Below are 8541 nucleotides of genomic sequence, written 5' to 3' on the forward strand. Positions count from 1 at the left end.
AGCTCTTCAGTAAGGCCATTTTACTGCCAATGTTTGTCTATGGAGATGACATGGTTGTGTGCTCGGTTGTATACACCTGTCAGCAACGGGTGTGGCTGAAATAGCCAAATCCACTCATTTGAAAGGTTTCCACATACTTTTGTATATATAGTGTAAGTCAGACCATGTAATAGACTAAATATGCCTAATTGTTGTTGCAAATCATGTAAAAAATATCAAGCTGGACCATGCCTATGCAAATAACAGCCACAATGCCTGTATTCTTCAATCAGCAGCACTGCATTGATCCAGTTACCTGTTATTGTATATTACCAGAGCGACACCTTATCCCATTCATTTTCTAATTTTATTGACAAAGAGAGCACAGTATCCTGCTACCACTACACATGGTAGCAGGATACTATGTCATGCAGACTGCTGTAGCCTACATGTCATGTATGATGTCAGTTGGATTTAAATATGCCTACGATGAGAATCTATTCAACATTAGGCCTAATCGAAATCGGACGGATAATCCGGATATCCGCATTTGATCATTGCTATTTCCATGAATGGCATAACCTATTGCAACAGCCTATATGGATTGATGGCACAAAGGTCATCCTATACAAAACACTAACAAAATCTACCCGTAGTTCTTTAGGCATAGAGTATGCTATTTTGTCAGTGACTCATCTTCTCGGCGTATAGACCATTCCGTCATATTGACACAAAATAGCAATTTTCTCAGCTACAGTCCCACAACCGTACGATACATTGTATCAGGAAACGACAAGTTCCAAATAGGTACTCTGTCAAATGTAGCAAAGTTTGTCTAAATGTGCAACGGAGCATCTAAAATAAACAGATCGTGGACTGTCATGTTATGATAGGTTTTTGTTGTGACGAATAGCCTACCAGGGAGACAGGCAGTTAGGATTGCGGAGCGCTTTAGTTTAGTCTGTTCGCTATAAACGCTGGCACTGCTCAACAAACTATGTCTATACAGGACATTTATTGTGGAATACACTTTCATTAAACATCCCCGACAATAGCATATGAGCTTCCGTCAAAACTCAGTGTTGTCAAAAACATTAGGACCCTGCGGAAATTAGGGGCCTCGAACACCTCGCTTGCACGATGGCTGTATGTCGCTTCCTGCATCTTCTGCAGTCGGAATAACAGTTCTCTTTCTCTACAAAACGAGCACGATAAAAGCAAAAAAGGAAATGGCGTTAAGTCTTTACTAGGTTTGGTTACCGTACCTTGCTCGCCGTGTTTCACAGAGGTTGGTTCAAGTTACGATCGGTCTATTAGAGAATCCATTGTGTCCACGTTCTGTTTTCGCTTCTCATTCCCTTGCGAGCGTAGCGAACTGATGCCTTCTCTCTCTCCCCCCTCCTCACTCCCCTCCATCCTCCCCACCAACAGCATATGGCATCACAGGCACCCTTAATTAACCCTTGATGTAGAGCAAAAACCAAATGCACTTTTAGATTTCCCCCCTATTTTATCTTGTAAGAGACATGCCACTCGTAGGCCTATTGGCGACAAAAAAAAATCGGGACAACAATCGAACGGTTAGGCCTATGGATTATTTATTAGCCCACTGAACCGACTGCTAGACCTATGGGTTTATAGCCGATTAAACTCAACTCCACGATTTATGATGGAGTTGAGCGGCGACTCGTGTGGGCGGACTGGAGCTCCGACGTTACATAAAATGACGTTTCTATAAAAATAAATACTAATTTCAGCACACAAATAATGGTTTATAGACCCTTATAGCGCAAGACCGTTAGGCCTACTGGTGACCGAAAAGTCAAAAGCTACACTTTCAAATAGGTCGATCTGAAAAAAATGTAATCAAAGTATAGCCCAATGAAACGTTACACACATCATAAAAATGTATTATAAAGAACATTAAACAATTTTACTGGTTGTTAGGCTGTTCCTTGGTAATGCAACAAAAATGTGACTGTCGGCAGCGACCTCGTGAGGAAATCTGTGAACACACAAGAAGAACAATGGTTAATGCTCACTATTCAAAAGCAATCACCACATCTTCCAAAAACACAATTAACTATTTTGACGGGATGGTATGCTAGGCCTGTATTACTATTTGCATGTGTGTACAGTGAACAACAGCCAGAGGCACCTCCAAATGGCACCACTTTCATTTTGACACTTCATCATAGGATTATCCACCCCGAATTAATTTTTGTCAGATCGTTTATGCGATGGTGATAAGTGTGACGAGTTTCTGTTCATTTGGTTTGTCGTCAAATCCTTTGAGGGATGTCTCACTTCCATGCAAGCACCATTTGCCACGGGCAGCTGCTTTTTAAATGCAGGAATAAATAGGATTTCTCTTGAGCCTAATACCTTATTCCTAGATTACAACAAAAATCTCTTTACCGTTTATGGGTTTATGGGTTTAAGAAGGCCTAATCTAGATGAGATCTTTATCAGATAGGCATCAGGCGTTAAAGTGCCTTTTCATTACATTAAACATATGTTGTCTAAAAGTGTGTCCATTTCTTTTATTGATGTATACTGAACAAAAATATAAATGCAACATGCAACAATTTCAACGATTTTAATCAGTCAATTGAAATCATTTCATTAGGCCCTAATCTATGGATTTCTCATGACTGGGAAGGGGCGCAGTAACTCACTGGGGAGCCAGGCCCAACCAATCGGAATTTGTTATTTTCCCTACAAAGGGCTTTATTACAGACATAAATACTCCTCAGTTTCATCAGCTGTCAGTGTGACGATCCCACATGTGAAGAAGCCACATATGGAGGTCCTGGGCTGGCATGGTTACACGTCATCTGCGGTTGTGAGGACGGTTGGACATACTGCCAAATTCTCTGAAATGACATTGGAGGCGGCTTCTGGTAGACAAATTAACATTCAATTCTCTAGCAACAGCTCTGGCAGTCATCATGTCAATTGCACGCTCCCCCAAAACTTGAGACATCTGTGGCATTGTTTTGTGTGAAAAAACTGGCCAGGTAGAACTGTTTTTGGTTCCAAGTAGAACTCTTTTGGGTTCCATGTAGAATCCTATGGGGAAACCCTTTAAGGTTCTAGATAGTGTATTTTTTCTAAGAGTGTAGGCTACTTGCACATATGGACTTATTTTTTATTTTTTGCCTTTATTTAACTTGGCAAGTCAGTTAAGAACAAATTCTTATTTTCAATGATGGCCTAACCCGGCCAAACCCTAACCCGGCCAACGCTGGGCCAATTGTGCGCCACCCTATGGGACTCCCAATCATGGCCGGTTGTGATACAGCCTGGAATCAAACCAGGGTCTGTAGTCACACCTCTAGCACTGAGATGCAGTGCCTTCGACCGCAGCGACACTCGGGAGCCCTAATGTATTTTAATGAAGGTCTCTCTTGAAAAATGTATTTTTTATCTCAATGAGACTAACCTGGTAAAAATGAATGAAAAATAAGGAATAAACCAAGCCATCTCTTAAGATGCAGGCCTATCCCACTGAACATTATAAAAACATGCAGGATTAGAGAGAAACTTGTCATCTATGAGGGATGTCATTGTTTTATGGTTCATAAATTGATAGCGTCATCATTTTGCACTTGGAGACACTTTGGAAAGTGTAATGTTATAGATATTTTTATGAGACTAAAATATAGGCATCTTTTCATAGGCTCTTACCCTTGTGATTTGCTCACTCACCCTCTATAGAAAGAATACCATAGGCTATACAGTGCATTTGGGAAGTATTCAGACCCCTTGACTTTTTCTACATTTTGTTACGTTACAGCCTTATTCTAAAATAGATTAAATTAAATGGTTCCTCATCAATCTACACATAATACCCCATAATGCTAAAGTGAAACCAGGTTTTTAGATATTTTTGCAAATGTATTAAAATGAAAAAACCTTATTTACATAAGTATTCAGACCCTTTGCTATGAGACTCAAAATTGAGCTCAGGTGCATGCTGTTTCCATTGATCGTCCTTGAGATGTTTCTACAACTTAGTTGGAGTCCACGTGTGGTACATTCAATTGTTTGGACATGATTTGGAAAGGCTCACACTTGTCTATCTATATAAGGTTCCACAGTTGACAGTGCATGTCAGAGCAGAGTAAAGTAGAGCTCTGAGACAGAGCTTAGGCACAGATCTGGGGAAGGGTACCAAAAAATGTCTGCCGCATTGAAGGTCTACAAGAACACAGTGGCCTCCATCATTCTTAAATGGAAGAATTTCGGAACCAACAAGAGTTATTCCTAGCTGGCCGCCCGGCCAAACTGAGCAATCGGGGGAGAAGGGCCTTGGCCAAGGAGGTGACCAAGAACCCAATAGTCACTCTGACAGAGCTCCAGAGTTCCTTCCAGAAGGACAACCATCTCTGCAGCACTCCACCAATCAGGCCTTTATGGTAGAGTGGCCAGACAGAAGCCACTCCTCAGTAAAAGGCACATGACAGCCCGCATGGAGTTTGCCAAAAGGCATCTAAAGGACTCCCAGACCATGAGAAACAAGATTCTCTGGTCTGAAGAAAACAAGATTGAACTCTTTGGCCTGAATGCCAAGCTTCAAGTCTGGAGGAAATCTGGCACCATCCCTATGGTGAAGCATGGTGGTGGCAGCATCATGCTGTGGGAATGGTTTTCAGCAGAAGGGACAGGGAGACTAGTCAGGATCGAGGGAAAGATGAACGGAGCAAAGTACAGAGAGATCCTTGTTGAAAACCTGCTCCAGAGCGCTCAGGACCTCAGACTGGGGCAAACTGGACAACGACCCAAAGAATACAGCCAAGACAACGCAGGAGTAGCTTTGAGACAAGTCTCTGAACGTCCTTGAGTGGCCCAGCCAGAGCCCAGACTCGATCGAACATCTCTGGAGAGACCAGAAAATAGCTTTGCAGCGACGCACCCCATCCAACCTGACAGAGCTTGAGAGGATCTGCAGAGAAGAATGGGAGAAACTCCCCAAATAGAGGTCTGCCAAGCTTGTAGCGTCATACCCAAGAAGACTTAAGGCTATAATCTCTGCTAAAGGTGCTTCAACAAATATTGAGTAAAGGGTCTGAATACTTATGTAAATGTAATTTTTCAGTTTTTTTATTTGTAGTAAATTAGCAAAAATTTATAAAAATCTGTTTTTGCTTTGTCATTATGGGGTATTGTGTGTAGATTGGTGAGGGGAAAAAACAATTGAATCCATTTTAGAATAAGGCTGTAACATAACAAACTGTGGAAAAAGTCAAGGGGTCTGAATACTTTCCCGAATTCACTGTATACTGTATTTTTCAGGTAAGACTTTAGTTGTAAAGGCATTGCAGTGCTGTCATTTTTTGTAATCCTTTTGTATTGTTTATTTAAAGAACAAACACCATCTTCATGTTCAGCCATTATAATTTTACTTTGAGAAGGCCTACCCTAGCCTCTTATACGTGTTGCCCTTGCCTTTCTTTCTGTTCGGTTAGGGTTAGGTGATTCTTCCTGTCAGTGTCACCACAATGGTCCTTGGGCATGTAAAACAGTCCAATAACAGACCTGATGGGCACAGAGCCCTCAAGAAGACATGGTGAGAAAACTATGTTCTAAAATAACCCTGTGTACATGTTTTACCTTCCAGTGTATAATGGGATTCCATCTGTCTAGTCTACACTGGGGTGGCAGGTAGCATAGTGGTTAGAGTGTTGGGCCAGTAACCGAAAGGTTGCTGGATCGAACCCGAGCTGACAAGGTAAAAATCTGCCCCTGAACAACGCAGTTAACCCAGTAGGCCATCATTGTAAATAAGAATTTGTTCTTAACTGACTTGCCATTGGAAAACAATACACATAGAGATCATTTCACTCCATCGCCAGTGACAGAATGATCATCCTTTGGGGTTAACCATGGGTCAATACAGCAGAGTAATGTCTCAAATGACACCCTATTCCCTACAAGCACACTACTTTTGAACAGGGCTCATAGGGCTCTGGAAAAAGAAGGGCACTATTTAGGGAATAGTGTGCCATTTGGGATGCAATCCCAGCTCACTAAACCAATGACTCAACACCGCATACTTACTGCAGACAGAAGAGGCAGGATGGTAAGAGATGTTGCCTTGACTGAACCCTATATATCCCTATATATAAACACATTCACTATATACCATGAACATCATTCCTACCGATTGATAATAGGACTAGTGGTAACAGTAATAATGGTAGTGGTAATATGAATATCTTCAGCCTGCTCAAATGTAATGATTTATTGCTACTGACCATTTGCAGCCAGCAGATGGCAGAGCAACCAACCAGCCATTCTCTTCCCCGGCTTGGATAACAAAAGAGAGCTGGGTTCTTAAAATCACACAGTGTGAGACAGTGAGAAGATGCACAGATGTATCATTAATATGGATGGGCTTAAATGATTTCTATGTAGCATCATTGGAATATCCACACTCCACATTGTATAATAAAATGAGTATTAGCTGCAAAGCTACTTGTGCTATCAAACATATTCTGTGTATGTGGCCCTATTCAAGATTCAAACCCACAATTCTGGCGGTGTTGCAAGCAGCATGCTGCAGCCAAGTGCCACCAGAACCATATTCTGTAGGGTCCAGACCACTGTATCTGCAGCAGGTTGGCTCACAGCAGGCACTCGTTCTCAAGGAGATTCATTGCAGCTGAGGACTTGAATCTCTCAACTCAAGTGTGGCCTTCACACGCACGCACACACACGCACGCACACACACACACAGCTGTGGAGGAGTCTCCATGGCAACGCCTCCCCTGCCTGTGGTAATGTGGCTGCACACACACACACACACCGCAGTAATGACCCAGATGTGTGCTGCCTGTTGTCTCTGTCTGGAGACTCACTGTGGTGAACGACTGGAGCCTCCGCAGGCAACATGTGATGCATGTGACAGCCAAAATGACTCAATAGCTATTGCGGGTGGCGGTGCACATGTTGTCAGGCATCAAGCCAAAATACGTTTATTCTCACGGCTGTGATCCACAAGCAGCGATGCTTTGCCTAGCCACGCTAGCTTTGTCCAGAGTGGCTCGTCATGTAGTTTCTAGCAAACTGACAGCATGCCCAATAGTGCTAGCCTAGGTATCAACAGCCGATCCAGTAGGGGATGGTATAGTGAGTATAGTATAGTATAGTATAGTATGGTATAGTGAGCTTCGATTGGTCAATTGCGCTGCGATATCGCAGAGTCTTATACATAAAGTTAATATATCCCCAAGTCTCGCCCTGTTCATGCCCTATTCGCATCGCCAAATGGTCCCCCATTCTCATCGCTTTACTCCCATTGAAAATGAATGGCCTCTGAAAAGCAACTGACCAAACAGTGACTGGCAATACTTTGCTCGGGTCAGAAGAGCTATAAGGACCTATGATGGTGCAATAAAATCTAATATATTCTAATATCTAATAACAATAACCTCTAAATGCAGATGCAAGACTAGAAGTCTCCATTCTATCTATTCCATGATCTTTGTTTTCTATTGTTTCAGGGATACATCTACTGTTTTTAGAGTGCTACTCGGCCGAGCTCAAATGACCTGAACCACCTGGTTCCACAAGATGGCAGTATTTCCTCTAGTGACATAAAACATAGTTGCACTCTCCAAACAGCACAAAAACAATATGCTCACCATGAATCAAAGAGTGGGTCACTAACAAAAAATGGAAACAACAGAGCAAAGGCAAATGCATGCAATGCAAATAGTTGGCCTACTTAATTTCTATAGCCAATATACAGTAGGCCGTCATTGTAAAGAAGAATTTGTTCTTAACTGAGTTGCCTAGTTTAGATAAAGGTTAAATAAAATAATTAAAATCTGAGCCTGGGGAATGACATGTAATGAGAACAACACAATTTACTAAAACAAGCACGTTTTGTGATAAAGCAAGACAGTAATAAACTCATCAATTCCAATGACTGGAATTTCACATACAGAATGTGGCTCTAACTAACTATCTCTCTCTCTCTCTCTCTCTATGTGTGTGTGTGTGTTTGTGTGCGCGCGTGCGTGCGTGGTTTTACTATCCTTGTGGGGACCAGAAATCCTCACAATAATTTGGGGACATTTCGCCAGTCCCCCCATGGAAAAGGCTATTTTAGGTTTAGGGGTACAATTAGGTGTTAGAGTTAGGGGTTAGGAAAAATAATATTTAGAAAATAATCTACTTCTTTTTAATTGAACAATAGTTATAACATTGTTATAAAGATCCTTTTAGAGGGAAATTACAAGTACATTCATTTGTGGAATGAATTATCAAATTTCAGAATATTCTTTCATGATTCTTCACCCCCTCTCTTTCAAAATCTCCATTTACCCCTACCCAAGGCCACCACCCCATCTCCAGAATTGCACACAAGCAGGAAAAACAAAACAACAGACTAGCCTACCCGTACTAAAAGTATTTTGTAGCCTAGAATATTTCGCCAAAAAGACGTTATTTTTCCTTAATATTGATGTTGCATATCCGAGAAATGTGAGGCCAAAAGTTGGAATTTACAGACGAATTCAAACCCCTATAGCCAGCCCTCTCCGGAATTTGGGG

At 41.8% G+C, this 8541-nt stretch overlaps 1 protein-coding gene across 1 annotated transcript in view; it reads right to left on the reverse strand.

Moving 5' to 3' along the window:
• LOC139565400 (neurabin-2-like) overlaps nucleotides 1-1401 on the reverse strand; it is a 64386-nt gene extending 62985 nt beyond the window's left edge. Inside the window, exon 1 of the mRNA XM_071385710.1 lies at nucleotides 1245-1401. The gene's annotated coding sequence lies outside the window, so the exon portion shown is untranslated. The remainder of the gene's footprint in view (nucleotides 1-1244) is intronic.
• Between the last annotated feature and the right edge of the window lie 7140 nt (nucleotides 1402-8541).

This window comes from Salvelinus alpinus, chromosome 36 (assembly GCF_045679555.1).
Source record: "Salvelinus alpinus chromosome 36, SLU_Salpinus.1, whole genome shotgun sequence".
NCBI lineage: Eukaryota > Metazoa > Chordata > Actinopteri > Salmoniformes > Salmonidae > Salvelinus > Salvelinus alpinus.